Source organism: Cherax quadricarinatus, chromosome 33 (assembly GCF_038502225.1).
Source record: "Cherax quadricarinatus isolate ZL_2023a chromosome 33, ASM3850222v1, whole genome shotgun sequence".
Taxonomy (NCBI): Eukaryota; Metazoa; Arthropoda; class Malacostraca; order Decapoda; family Parastacidae; genus Cherax; species Cherax quadricarinatus.
Genome location: NC_091324.1, coordinates 24372020 through 24387019, shown reverse-complemented (window position 1 = coordinate 24387019; position 15000 = coordinate 24372020). Strand labels below are relative to the sequence as shown.

The window sequence follows — 15000 nt, the reverse complement described above, 5'->3', positions numbered from 1 at the left end:
AAGGTGACTTAATATATAATGATTAGAACAGCTGCTTGTGTTGAACGCCCTAACATAAGAACATAAGAAAAGAGGAACACTGCAATAGGCCTGTTGACCCATACTAGGCAGGTCCTTTACAATCCATCCCGCTAACAAAAGAACATAAGATAACGAAGCAAAGGCTTCTAATGCTTTGTAAATCCTGTAACTCGGAAGAGCTGTAGCTGGTGCCAGACATCACAGGCATCTCATGCAAACTTTCTCACTTTGCGGTAATGAATTGGCAGATAGTTAGATCAGCCGGCCGGTGGTTCCTTCCATGAACTGCGTGAAGCGAGCGCAAACAGCCTGACAGATAGGCCGTCAACTAGCAGGCTTCGTCTGAACTCGGGCCGCGACGGAAAGTGATTCTCAGAATCATTAGCAGATAAAACGGAAACTGCATATATAACCAGCACAATATCCCTTAATAACTCTCTCTTCGGTAATCTGGCTGTCTCTTGGTTAGCGAGAGTGCATGTTTTAGTGCTCGGCTGTGGGTCTTACGGTTAGTGAGAGTGCATGTTTTAGTGCTCGGCTGTGGGTCTTACGGTTAGTGAGAGTGCATGTTTTAGTGCTCGGCTGTGGGTCTTACGGTTAGTGAGAGTGCATGCTTTAGTGTTTTGAGTGTGGGCTTTACGGCTGTTCATGGCTTTTATTCTTAGCGAAAATAATTAAAATACTCACAGATTTGTAGGTTTTTGAGTGCATCTCTTATATCAGTCTTTGCTTATGGTCCAGTGACTCGTTAGGAGGACCACAGTCTCAAGGCTGCATTCCACTCCTTTACTGCACTCCGCTACCACCTAACTACTTTGTCACCAGCTACACTTCATTGTCACCAAGACGCACCTCATTGTTACCAAACCACACTCCAATGTCACCAAACTACATTCCATTGTTATCAAATTACATACCAGTGTCACCAAACTTCATACCATTGTCAGCACCAAAAAAAAAAAAAAAGTTTGTGAATATATTCTTAAGATTTGATTTTTCATGCGACCTTCACTTATTCTTGAGCTTAACATGGTTTCTGTGCCTGGTAGCTGGGTGGTGGTGGTGGTGGTAGTGATGGTGAGCCTGCCTGGGTGGTGGTGGTGGTAGTGATGGTGAGCCTGCCTGGGTGGTAGTGGTGGTGGTGGGCCTGCTTGGCTGGTGGCATGGTGGTGGTGGTGTCTAACTTTGATTTTCTCTGCAGGAACAGAGTACCAGCTCATCCTTCATGCAACGCCTCCATCTCCGTCTAGTGGTGAGTCCACCTTCCTTTCGCCTCACATCTCAAGCCTCACGTCTCATTCCTTACGTTTCCCTCTCACCGCTAGTCTTACAAATAAAAAAAGAAGCTTCTTTATCCATTCCTCATGCACATTAATGACCCCCATGAATTTAGCTTTTCTCATTGTAAATAATAATAATAATCATAATCCTCTAGCAGTCCTATCTCCTGCACATTTTTGTTTTACCGCGTCCCATGTGTCTTTAATATTCTCCACTTTCCATTAGAGTAGACTAGCAACTCCTAGCCTAATCCTGCTTCACTCACCTTCCCTTCAAGCACGTTTGTCAAAAACACAGTGTCATTCATACTGTCACATCAGTGTCACAGCAGACGGTTACCTTGCCTGGTTACTGATGAGCAGAAACAACAAGTGACCACAGAATGTCTACGCAAACTGGTTACTGGTAAGTAGAAACAGCTAAAATATCTACAACATATGTCTGCGTGCCTGGTAAGTAGATACAAGCTAAATGTCTGCAGCATTAGTAAAGGGGTGTGGAATTCTGGATTCAGGTAATTAAATAAAGTTAATGGATATAGGCTAAATGTTCAAACGAAGTGGTTTGTACCCCGTTACTTGCAGCGATGATGAGCACAAAACGGTGAGACCATCAGCAAATTACATGTAAAACGCTGAAGCGATAGTCACTGTTAATGGCCGCAGTTGATACCGCGTGGTGGGAACCATCCCGGGTCGTGGGAGAAACAACAGGATCTTTATAACACACACACACACACACACACACACACACACACACACACACACACACACACACACACACACACACACACACACACACACATATATATATATATATATATATATATATATATATATATATATATATATATATATATAATGAGAATGAAATTAGCTTGAAAGCTCCCACACCTCCGTATGTCGTCGGACCAAGAGTAACACCTAGCTTGGCTGGGTGCTTGGTTCTTTACGATTGGGTGGTCCTGTGGGTTAAGGCGTCATGTGGTTCTCGCTCACAATGGCGGGCCAGTACAACATGGGTTCGAATCCTTGGCTACTGCAGTGTTGTTATTGATATATGTACATATATATATTCTGTGTTATTTCTCTCATTGATTGTACCAATGTGGGTTGTATACAGCCTGCAGGACCTCCGTTCGCTTCTCAGAGTGTCTCGAGTAGAAGTGTATTGGCCCTTGCTAGTCCCTGGAGTACAGGTATGTTGCCCTTGCTAGTCCCTGGAGTAGAGGTGTGTTGCCCTTGCTAGTCCCTGGAGTAGAGGTGTGTTGGCCCTTGCTAGTCCCTGGAGTAGAGGTGTGTTGGCCCTTTCTAGTCCCTGGAGTAGAGGTGTGTTGGCCCTTGCTAGTCCTTGGAGTAGAGGTGTGTGGCCCTTGCTAGTCTCTTGAGTAGAGGTGTGTTGGCCCTTGCTAGTCCCTGGAGCAGAGGTGTGTTGGCCCTTGCTAGTCCCTGGAGTAGAGGTGTGTGGTCCTTGCTAGTCCTTGGAGTACAGGTGTGTGACTCTTGCTAGTCCCTGGAGTAGAGGTGTGTGGCCCTTGCTAGTCCCTGGAGTAGAGGTGTGCGGCTCTTGCTAGTCCCTGGAGTAGAGGTGTGTTGGCCCTTGCTAGTCCCTGGAGTAGAAGTGTGTTGGCCCTTGCTAGTCCCTGAAGTAGAAGTGTGTTGGCCCTTGCTAGTCCCTGGAGTAGAGTTGTGTGGCCCTTGCTGGTCCCTGGAGTAGAGGTGTGTGGCCCTTGCTAGTCCCTGGAGTAGAGGTGTGTGGCCCTTGCTAGTCCATGGAGTAGACGTGTGTGGCCCTTGCTAGTCCCTGGAGAAGAGGTGTGTGGCCCTTGCTAGTCCCTGGAGAAGAGGTGTGTGGCCCTTGCTAGTCCCTGGAGTAGAGGTGTGTGACCCTTGCTAGTCCCTGGAGTAGAGGTGTGTTGCCTTTACTAGTCCCTGGAGTAGAGGTGTGTTGCCCTTGCTAGTCCCTGGATTAGAGGTGTGTTGCCCTTGCTAGTCCCTGGAGTAGAGGTGTGTTGGCCCTTGCTAGTCCCTGGAGTAGAGGTGTATTGGCCCTTGCTAGTCTCTGGAGTAGAGGTATGTTGGCCCTTGCAAGTCCTTGGAGTAGAGGTGTGTGGCCCTTGCTAGTCCCTTGAGTAGAGGTGTGTTGGCCCTTGCTAGTCCCTGGAGTAGAGGTGTGTGGCCCTTTCTAGTCCCTGGAGTAGAAGTGTGTTGGCCCTTGCTAGTCCCTTGAGTAGAGGTGTGTTGGCCCTTGCTATTCCTTGGAGTAGAGGTGTGTGGCCCTTGCTAGTCCCTGGAGTAGAGGTGTGTTGGCCCTTGCTAGTCCCTGGAGTAGAGGTGTGCTGGCCCTTGCTAGTCCCTGGAGTAGAGGTGTATGGCCCTTGCTAGTCCCTGGAGTAGAAGTGTGTTGGCCCTTGATAGTCCCTGGAGTAGAGGTGTATTGGCCCTTGCTAGTCTCTGGAGTACAGGTATGTTGGCCCTTGCTAGTCCTTGGAGTAGAGGTGTGTGGCCCTTGCTAGTCCCTTGAGTAGAGGTGTGTTGGCCCTTGCTAGTCCCTGGAGTAGAGGTGTGTTGGCCCTTGCTAGTCCCTGGAGAAGAGGTGTGTTGGCCCTTGCTAGTCCTTGGAGTAGAGGTGTGTGGCCCTTGCTAGTCTCTTGAGTAGAGGTGTGTTGGCCCTTGCTAGCCCCTGGAGCAGAGGTGTGTTGGCCCTTGCTAGTCCCTGGAGTAGAGGTGTGTGGCCCTTGCTAGTCCTTGGAGTACAGGTGTGTGACTCTTGCTAGTCCCTGAAGTAGAGGTGTGTGGCCCTTGCTAGTCCCTGGAGTAGAGGTGTGCGGCTCTTGCTAGTCCCTGGAGCAGAGGTGTGTTGGCCCTTGCTAGTCCCTGGAGTAGAGGTGTGTTGCCCTTGCTAGTCCCTGCAGTAGAGGTATGTTGCCCTTGCTAGTCCCTGGAGTAGAGGTGTGTTCCCCTTGCTAGTCCCTGGAGTAGAGGTGTGTTGGCCCTTGCTAGTCCCTGGAGTAGAGGTGTGTTGGCCCTTTCTAGTCCCTGGAGTAGAGGTGTGTTGGCCCTTGCTAGTCCTTGGAGTAGATGTGTGTGGCCCTTGCTAGTCTCTTAAGTAGAGGTGTGTTGGCCCTTGCTAGTCCCTGGAGCAGAGGTGTGTTGGCCCTTGCTAGTCCTTGGAGTACAGGTGTGTGACTCTTGCTAGTCCCTGGAGTAGAGGTGTGTGGCCCTTGCTAGTCCCTGGAGTAGAGGTGTGCGGCTCTTGCTAGTCCCTGGAGTAGAGGTGTGTTGGCCCTTGCTAGTCCCTGGAGTAGAATTGTGTTGGCCCTTGCTAGTCCCTGGAGTAGAAGTGTGTTGGCCCTTGCTAGTCCCTGGAGTAGAGGTGTGTGGCCCTTGCTAGTCCCTGGAGTAAAGGTGTGTGGCCCTTGCTAGTCCTTGGAGTAGAGGTGTGTGGCCCTTGCTAGTCCATGGAGTAGACGTGTGTGGCCCTTGCTAGTCCCTGGAGAAGAGGTGTGTGGCCCTTGCTAGTTCCTGGAGAAGAGGTGTGTGGCCCTTTCTAGTCCCTGGAGTAGAGGTGTGTTGGCCCTTGCTAGTCCCTGGAGTAGAGGTGTGTTGACCCTTGCTAGTCCCTGGAGTAGAGGTGTGCTGGCCCTTGCTAGTCACTGGAGTAGAGGTGTGTGGCCCTTGCTAGTCCCTGGAGTAGAAGTGTATTGGCCCTTGCTAGTCTCTGGAGTAGAGGTGTATTGGCCCTTGCTAGTCTCTGGAGTAGAGGTATGTTGGCCCTTGCTAGTCCTTGGAGTAGAGGTGTGTGGTCCTTGCTACTCCCTTGAGTAGAGGTGTGTTGGCCCTTGCTAGTCCCTGGAGTGGAGGTGTTGCCCTTGTTAGTCCCTGGAGCAGAGGTGTGTTGCCCTTGCTAGTCCCTGGAGTAGAGGTGTGTGGCCCTTTCTAGTCCCTGGAGTAGAGGTGTGTTAGCCCTTGCTAGTCCCTTGAGTAGAGGTGTGTTGACCCTTGCTAGTCCCTGGAGTAGAGGTGTGTTTGCCCTTGCTAGTCCCTGGAGTAGAGGTGTGTTGGCCCTTGCTAGTCCCTGGAGTAGAGGTATGTTGGCCCTTGCTAGTCCCTGGAGTAGAGGTGTGCTGACCCTTGCTAGTCCCTGGAGTAGAGGTGTGTGGCCCTTGCTAGTCCCTGGAGTAGAAGTGTGTTGGCCCTTGCTAGTTCCTGGAGTAGAGGTGTGTTGGCCCTTGCTAGTCCCTAGAGTAGAAGTGTGTTGGCCCTTGCTAGTCCCTGGAGTAGTGTGTGGCCCTTGCTAGTCCCTGGAGTAGAGGTGTGTGGCCCTTGCTAGTCCCTTGAGTAGAGGAGTGTTGGCCCTTGCTAGTCCCTGGAGCAGAGGTGTGTTGGCCCTTGCTAGTCCCTGGAGTAGAGGTGTGTGGCCCTTGCTAGTCCCTGGAGTAGAGGTGTGTGACTCTTGCTAGTCCCTGGAGTAGAGGTGTGTGGCCCTTGCTAGTCCCTGGAGTAGAGGTGTGCAGCTCTTGCTAGTCTCTGGAGTAGAGGTGTGTTGGCCCTTGCTAGTCCCTGGAGTAGAATTGTATTGGCCCTTGCTAGTCATTGGAGTAGAGGTGTGTGGTCCTTGCTAGTCCCTGGAGTAGAAGTGTGTTGGCCCTTGCTAGTCCCTGGAGTAGAGGTGTGTGGTCCTTGCTAGTCCCTTGAGTAGAGGTATGTGGCCCTTGCTAGTCCCTGGAGTAGAGGTGTGTGGCCCTTGCTAGTCCCTGGAGTAGAGGTGTGTGGCCCTTGCTAGTCCATGGAGTAGAGGTTTGTGGCCCTTGCTAGTCCCTGGAGAAGAGGTGTGTGGCCCTTGCTAGTCCCTGGAGAAGAGGTGTGTGGCCCTTGCTAGTCCCTGGAGTAGAGGTGTGTGGCCCTTGCTGGTCCCTGGAGTAGAGGTGTGTTGCCCTTGCTAGTCCCTGGAGTAGAGGTGTGTTGCCCTTGCTAGTCCCTGGAGTAGAGGTGTGTTGCCCTTGCTAGTCCCTGGAGTAGAGGTGTGTTGGCCCTTGCTAGTCCTTGGAGTAGAGGTGTATTGGCCCTTGCTAGTCTCTGGAGTAGAGGTATGTTGGCCCTTGCTAGTCCTTGGAGTAGAGGTGTGTGGCCCATGCTAGTCCCTTGAGTAGAGGTGTGTTGGCCCTTGCTAGTCCCTGGAGTAGAGGTGTTGCCCTTGTTAGTTCCTGGAGCAGAGGTGTGTTAGCCCTTGCTAGTCCTTGGAGTAGAAGTGTGTTGGCCCTTGCTAGTCCCTGGAATAGAGGTGTGTGGCCCTTGCTAGTCCCTGGAGTAGAGGTGTGTTGGCCCTTGCTAGTCCCTGGAGTAGAGGTGTGTTGGCCCTTGTTAGTCCCTGGAGCGGAGGTGTGTTGCCCTTGCTAGTCCCTGGAGTAGAGGTGTGTGGCCCTTTCAAGTCCCTGGAGTAGAGGTGTGTTGGCCCTTGCAAGTCCCTTGAGTAGAGGTGTGTTGGCCCTTGCTAGTCCCTGGAGTAGAGGTGTGTTGGCCCTTGCTAGTCCCTGGAGTAGAAGTGTGTTGACCCTTGCTAGTCCCTGGAGTAGAGGTGTGTGGCCCTTGCTAGTCCCTGGAGTAGAGATGTGTTGGCCCTTGCTAGTCCCTGGAGTAGAGGTTTGCTGGCCCTTGCTAGTCCCTGGAGTAGAGGTGTGTGGCCCTTGCTAGTCCCTGGAGTAGAAGTGTGTTGGCCCTTGCTAGTCCCTGGAGTAGAGGTGTGTTGGCCCTTGCTTGTCCCTAGAGTAGAAGTGTGTTGGCCCTTGCTAGTCCCTGGAGTAGTGTGTGGCCCTTGCTAGTCCCTGGAGTAGAGGTGTGTGGCCCTTGCTACTCCCTGGAGTAGAGGTGTGTTGGCCCTTGCTAGTCCCTGGAGTAGAGGTGTGCGACCCTTGCTAGTCCCTGGAGTAGAGGTGTGTTACCCTTGCTAGTCCCTTGAGTAGAAGTGTGTTGGCCCTTGCTAGTCCCTGGAGTAGAGGTGTGTGGCCCTTGCTAGTCCCTGGAGTAGAGGTGTGTGGCCCTTGCTAGTCCCTGGAGTTGAGGTGTGTGGCCCTTGCTAGTCCCTGGAGTAGAGGTGTGTTGGCCCTTGCTAGTCCCTGGAGTAGAGGTGTGTGGCCCTTGCTAGTCCCTGGAGTAGAGGTGTGTTGGCCCTTGCTAGTCCCTGGGATAGAGGTGTGTTGGCCCTTGCTAGTACCTTGAGTAGAGGTGTGTTGGCCCTTGCTAGTCCCTGTTGTAGAGGTGTGTGGCCCTTGCTAGTCTCTGGAGTAGAGGTGTGTTGGCCCTTGCTAGTCCCTGGAGTAGAGGTGTGTTGCCCTTGCTAGTCCCTGGAGTAGAGGTGTGTTGCCCTTGCTAGTCCCTGGAGTAGAGGTGTGTTGGACCATGCTAGTCCCTGGAGTAGAGGTGTGTTGGCCCTTGCTAGTCCCTGGAGTAGAGGTGTGTTGGCCCTTGCTAGTCCCTGGAGTAGAGGTGTGTTGTCCCTTGGTAGTCCCTGTAGTAGAGGTGTGTTGGCCCTTGCTAGTCCCTGGAGTAGAGGTGTGTTTCCCTTGCTAGTCCCTTGAGTAGAGGTGTGTTGCCCTTGCTAGTCCCTGGAGTAGAGGTGTGTGGCCCTTGCTAGTCCCTTAAGTTGAGGTGTGTGGCCCTTGCTAGTCCCTGGAGTGGATGTGTGTTGGCCCTTGCTAGTCCCTGGAGTAGAGGTGTGTGGCCCTTGCTTGTCCCTGGAGTAGAGGTGTGTGGCCCTTGCTAGTCCCTGGAGTAGAGGTGTGTTGGCTCTTGCTAGTCTCTGGAGTAGAGGTGTGTGGCCCTTGCTAGTCCCTTGAATAGAAGTGTGTTGGCCCTTGCTAGTCCCTGGAGTAGAGGTGTGTTGGCCCTTGCTAGTCCCTGGAGTAGAGGTGTGTGGCCCTTGCTAATCCCTGGAGTAGAGGTGTGCTGGCCCTTGCTAGTTCCTGGAGTAGAGGTGTGTTGGCCCTTGCTAGTCCCTGGAGTAGAGGTGTGTTGGCCCTTGCTAGTCCCTGGAGTAGAGGTGTGTTGGCCCTTGCTAGTCCCTGGAGTAGAGGTGTGTTGGCCCTTGCTAGTCCCTGGAGTAGAGGTGTGTGGCTCTTGCTAGTTCCTGGAGTAGAAGTGTGTTGGCCCTTGCTAGTCCCTGGAGTAGAAGTGTGTTGGCCCTTGCTAGTCCCTGGAGTAGAAGTGTGTTGGCCCTTGCTAGTCCCTGGAGTAGAAGTGTGTTGGCTAATCTTGCCCAGGACTAATCTAAAACTTCAATTACCCTCAGTAAACTATCGATCTCTTGAGATGGAAACGAATCTTCTTTTTGTTGTCGACAAAATAACTCAAGAATAACAGCGGCAGTTTGTGCGCGTTGCACGAGTTTTTGTGGAGCTGCTGCAATCACTGTTGGTGTTAATGTCCCGAGTTACGAACTTTGGTCACTTGGGCGGCGTGCGGTGTTAGCGTGATCATGCGCGGTGTATGGTCGTGTGCGCGAAGTGTAATCGTGTTCTCGCCGTGTGTTTGGTCGTGTTCTCGCCGTGTGGTCGTGTATGGTGCATCTTATAATTTCACTGAGACAAATGTGTAGGTTTTAGGCCTCAGGATGGAGTCATGTCTAGCACTGTTTCACGCCTCTACATCTCTATTGCCAGGCCAGCGCATTTGTGACCCAACGCCTGATATGACATACACATGAGATACTGACCCATTCTCCATATAGAATCTCGTTCCCTTCTCACTTTAGTATCTGCTGAAGAGGGCTTTTGTTGGGGGTTGAAATATAAATGAAAACTTTATTTCCATATTGCATATATTTATGCATATATATATATATATATATATATATATATATATATATATATATATATATATATATATATATATATATATATATATATATATCTCGTGCCGAATATGTAAAATTTGTCAATTAGCAAGAACTCATTTAAAATTAAGTCCTTTCTAAAAATTTCTCTTATACGTTTAAAGATATATTTTTTTTCATTAATGTTAATGTAAAAATTTTTATTTTTGCACCAAAAGAATCTTAGAAAACTTACCTAACCTTATTATAACAAGAACAATTTATTTTAGCCTAACCCAACTATATATATTTTAGATTTGTTTACAATAATTTAATACTAAACAAACACCGTGAAATATATTTTTTTCGTTAGGTTCAGAATGATTTTGGTGAAATTACTGCATACACAAATTTTCGCTTGTCCTATATGGCAAGTTGAACGTTGCTATTTAAGCCAAGATCGCAAGTTTTGCCTATTCGGCACGACATATGTATATATATATATATATATATATATATATATATATATATATATATATATATATATATATATATATATTAGGCCAGTTATTTTAATTTTTTGTAAATATTTTTCTTGATATGAAATCCATCTTGTGGTTTCACTGGAAAACTTTACGATTTTCAAGAGCTAAAGTTTGTGAGTTATGAGACAGGAGTAAGACGAGCCACGAGCCAGAGCCAGAGGAAGCTTCATCCCGTGGCCCGACCCTCTCACAGCAGCAGTCTGGCACTCTGATCTGCAGCCCTGCTCTCTCTCTCTCTCTCTCTCTCTCTCTCTCTCTCTCTCTCTCTCTCTCTCTCTCTCTCTCTCTCTCTCTCTCTCTCTCTCTCTCTCTCTCTCTCTCTCTCTCTCTCTCTCTCTCTCTCTCTCTCTCTCTCTCTCTCTCTCTCTCTCTCTCTCTATTAAACCTTGAAGGATTTTTTTTTATTATTTTTTTTGTCCACAGTTTTATGATTTCATATAAAATAATCCTTTAACGGTATTACCGTCAGTACGTTACTTAGCTAAGGCTTGCCTAGCAAATGGAACGTCTAATCTTATTACTCTTCATGGTGCGAGAACTGCAGTACAAGGAAAGGGAACTGTGTTAGGTGTATCTGTCAGTCATCGGGTGTTATCCATTCTCTGTACCGGAGCCAATCCTGAAATGCTCCTGTTGTCCATCCTTAGGTAGAGCCAGTCCTCCAGCACTCCTCTTACCTATCCTCTTCTGGAGCCAATTCTGGAATGCTCCTGTTGTCCATCCTTAGCTAGAGCCAGTCCTCCAGCACTCCTCTTAACCTATTCTCTGCTGGAGCCAATCCTTTGGTGCTGTTATCCATTTTATGTCGAAGCCAGTCCTGCAGCACTCCTTTTATCAATCTGTTGGATGCCGTTCTGTTGTTCCTTTGCCGTAGGCACCACCGCTCCTGATCTGTAAATTGAAGGAGCAGTTTTAGTGTGTAACCGTGAAATACAACACCTTGAAAGCTTACTAGTCGTGGATTTCTTCGGCAGCAAGTCAGAAATAAGTTACCACCTTACTGATGTTATACAGTAAAGACAAGTTGACGAAGAACACACACACATGCAAGAATTGATTGTATTTGACTAAAGCCTGCTGTACAGGCGGAACGTTTCGACGGTAGAAATACCTCTGCGTTACAAAGGTGCTTATTCTTCAGAAACAAGGTCTCACCAGTTTAGCTCAGCGGCTCTGAAATATTTACATTCCCTATAGAGGTGTTCTTTTTTTATTTTAACTCCTAGAAGCCTCGGCTTGGTCCAGTTAGTCCTTGTGATCCACAGAACCATCAGAGTAGTGTAAAATGAGCCTCCATTAGCAGTCATATTCAGTACTTCCTGCCCACTTTTCCAAGAACTCGTTTCCTATGTAAATAGAGCATAACAGGACGATTTACGCAACACTACACAAATAACCTGCACATAGGAGAGAGGAGCTTACGATATTTTGGTCTGACTTGGACTATATCGGACCGAAACGCCCTCTTAAGCTCCTGTGCAGTTTATTTGTGTATTGTTCCGGTTACAATATTGTGCCTTTTTGTTCTGGATTACATAGCACCTTTGATATAAGGAAAAACTTATTTTTATCGGCTTTCCAGTCCATGGAGGCAGTTGCTGGGATGACCCTCAGCTTCCCCCTGCTCTCTTCCACTCTATCCTCTTAATCTTGGCTTAGTCTAATTCCAGTAATCTTTTTATGCCTTGGAGCCAGATTTTATTTGATGCTCGCACCGTTCCTCAAATTCTGCCGATGGCACGCTTCAGTTTTTGCGTTCTTGATTGTGTAATCAAGCACTGGCGTTATCCTTGCTTGTTTAAAGTACACAGTTACCGCTAGTTCTTCCTCGCTAGGTTAGAATGTACAGTTATTGCTAGTTCTTCCTCGCTAGGTTAGAATGTACAGTTATTGCTAGTTCTTCCTCGCTAGGTTAGAATGTACAGTTATTGCTAGTTCTTCCTCGCTAGGTTAGAATGCATAGTTACAGCTAGTTCATCTTTCTTGGTTTTGGGTACATTGTTAAAGCTAGTTATGGGATAGAATAAGAAGAGGGAGATGGGAGAGATCTGAAGGGGTAAATGAATAAGGGTTGAAAAAGGGAAACGGCGATAATAAGAGACAGAGGGGGAAAGGGGTAAGAAAGAGAGAGAAGAGGAAGAGGGAAAAGTGAAAGGGAGAAAGAGAGGGAGAAATGAAACGAAGAGAGAATGAAAAATGAAAGGCAAATAGGCGAGAAGAGGAAACGAAGAGAAAGGAAAGAAAGAGAAGGGAAGGAGAGAAAAGGAAAAGAAAGGGAAGGGGTGAGAGAAGAGAAAGATCAGCTTGGTAAGGGGGGGAGAGGGGAAGTTAATAGCACAAGATAGGCCTGGCTTGGCTTCCCCCTGTGTTAGCATGACAATGAAGCCTGGCCCAACTTTTACTGCCTGTAAGACACACAACTCGGCCAGAATAAATTGATTTCTCTCGAACCTTGATGGCCGACTCTAATGTTTTACTCTTCGGCTCCGTTGTCGAGACAACGGTGAGAGTGAGAGATGGTGGGTCACGGCTGGCCTTCTCTTACAAACCTACGCAGTTACACTGATGGTACTCGGGTACTCGTTGAGTGCAACACCAGCATCATAGTTGCGTTGATGGTACTCGGGTACTCGTTGAGTGCAACACCAGCATCACAGTTGCGTTGATGGTACTCGGGTAGTCGTGAGTCTGATGAAAATGGTTTTGAAAAGCGGCAAGTGAAAGAATGAGACACGTTTCGCCAGCCAGTGGCTTTTTCAGTCCATCAGTCTTGATGGACTTAACACATCGACTCCAGACTGAGGGACTGATTACCTCATACTCCTCATCTTCCTCAGTTATTCTCTGTATTGGACTGAAGAAGCCACTGGCTGGCGAAACGTTTCCTCAATAAAGATTTCCAAATGTTGCACAAGTGTCTCATTCTTCAACTTTGTCAGTTTTCAAGACCATTTTCTTCACAACTTCCTCTAGGTATATAGTCCAAGAGTTTTCATTTTCTTCCTCACGTAAATCCTGAACCAGATTTCACTTCGGTGAGATTATTTGAATTTATTTTTCTTCATAGCACCAGTGAGGTGTGAACTTGTAGGCCTCTTCCTGTTTATTATGTTTTTTTTTTTTTTTATATCTTTATGGTCCACCAGATCGCAACAGAACGCACTAAGTAACGATAAAACGTGGAATAGGGTATACCATGAATGTTCGCAGTACCAGAGATAAGGTCATCATAGAGGTTTATATTGAAGGAATGACGTTGAGAGAGAGAGTCGGGGTCAGGATTTATAACAGATACACTCGCAGTGTGCAGCTACCCTACTCTATTAGTTACATTGTGGGGACGAGACCTGGCTGTATTTCCTTATTATACACCATCACACAGCATGAGTTTGTTGCTTACTGTAGTGAAGTCTGCCAACTTGAGTTGGCTGACTTTAGTAAAGTGATGTTCGGGTGTGTGGCAATTCTTTCGTTAATTGTTTATTATTATTATTGTTCGAAGCGTGAAACTCATGTGATGCAGTTTTTGGTAAAGACGAAACAGACGTGATAACTATATTCAAGGTCAGTTGTGAGGTGATGGTTCTTACATCACAAGTCACTCACTACTACGTGTTTGTGGTCGCTGGTGCTCACCCCTCTCACTGCGACACTTCAGATTTGATTCAATGTACACAAATAACCCGCACATAGGACAGAGAAGCTTATGACGACGTTTCGGTCCGACTTGGACCAGTTACAAGTCCAAGTCGTGAAATATTACAAACTAGTGCACATTTGGAACAGTTGCTTTAACGTTGGCAAATTACATAACTTGACTATTGTTGAAGATCTCCCCGGAGGAGTCAACACAACAAGCCTTGGGCTTCTCGTCCTCATGTGTACTCTAGCTGGCCAGACGACCAGTGGTCCGCGTGGGAGGGAGGCATGGGCGGGAAGGATGAGATAGACAGAGGAAGGGTCGGAGGTAGGAAGGCTGCAGAAGCCTCACCCGACGGGTAAACTGGTAGGACGACGCAATAAATCTTGCGTGTAGCGGGCAGATTGGCGCTAATGTCTCAGTGGATTTTCCCGATAAGCCAGCCTCATTTTGTGATCATCCCAGCTAGATTTTCATTCAGATTTCTAGTCGGAATTTGCAATTATGAATGGTGATGGTGTCGATGAATCGTTAAAAGGGATGAAGAGAGACGGGAGGTGCGGTGAGCATCACGTTCAGTTCCCCCGCCATCCTCCTGTACCTAACTTGACTGCGTCACTTTTACCTGTGGTACTCAACGTCAATTTTTCAACGCTTCGAGTTTTTCAAATCCTATTTTCTCTAAGTTAGTAATATTCCAGAAATGCTGTGCGTGCCGTGGGGTTTTCAACTAATATTTGCTTTGTTTAATTTTGGCTAGGTTGGGTTAGTTTAGGTTATATAAACTGTTACAAAAAGCGACATCTATTAAGTGAAGATATCTCCAGAGAATACTAGGTCAATTTATTGACGAAAAAAGTAGCAATATAAAATATATGAAAAAGCAATATATACAATATTCATGGCGTCCTTTTTTCTGAGGTCGCTACAAAACCCATAAGAAAACATTCAACCACAAACAGATTAAAACAAGACCGAGATACATCTGGCAACGAGGTGATCGAGGAAAACATACAACGTTCACATGTGAACGTTTATTATTCTTAGTGCGAGACACTCCAATGATCAATGAAGAGAACGTCAGTGACTTCGCAATATATTCCAGTGACACAGTTCACCAGAAGGATTACTACAACAGTAAACAAAAGGTCTGGATTTTCTACGAAAGCCTTGAAAATATTGAACATGCACGTGGCACACTATCTTTTAAACCAGAAGTCCCGAGGGAGTCATAGATTATATAGGTTATAAAGAGGAAAATTCCTTCCATAAATGCAGTGTGAGATGAGTGGGTGGGTGTGTGGGTGGGCCGGCGAGTGGGTGGGTGAGTTACGACCTAGGACTGCCATCTGTCCGTGACGCCGCCCACCCTCTTCCATTACCTTTTACGCTTCTCAAGCTCCGCCTGGCCGCTCCAATACCCTCCCTTCCCTCCCTGGATGCATGTGTAACCCTACTGAAGTCTCAGCTCAGATTGACACTACTGAAGTCTCCCAGCTCAGATTGACACTACTGAAGTCTCCCAGCTCAGATTGACACTACTGAAGTCTCCCAGCTCAGATTGACACTACTGAAGTCTCCCAGCTCAGATTGACACTACTGAAGCCTCCCAGCTCAGTCTGACACTACTCAAGTTTCCCAGCTTAGACTGACACTACTCAAGTTTCCCAGCTCACAGACACTACTCAAGTCTCCCAGCTCAGA

At 47.8% G+C, this 15000-nt stretch overlaps 1 long non-coding RNA gene across 2 annotated transcripts in view; it reads left to right on the top strand.

Annotated features, from left to right (window-relative positions):
- LOC138853578 (uncharacterized) overlaps nt 1-15000 on the top strand; it is a 62057-nt gene that overhangs the window by 445 nt on the left and 46612 nt on the right. Inside the window, exon 1 of one of the 2 annotated variants that reach the window (XR_011392744.1) lies at nt 1579-1707. The exons of the other annotated variant lie outside the window; for it this stretch is intronic. This is a non-coding gene — a long non-coding RNA (uncharacterized lncRNA). Of the gene's footprint in view, nt 1-1578; nt 1708-15000 lie in introns of those variants that run through there. 2 annotated transcript variants of the gene reach the window in all.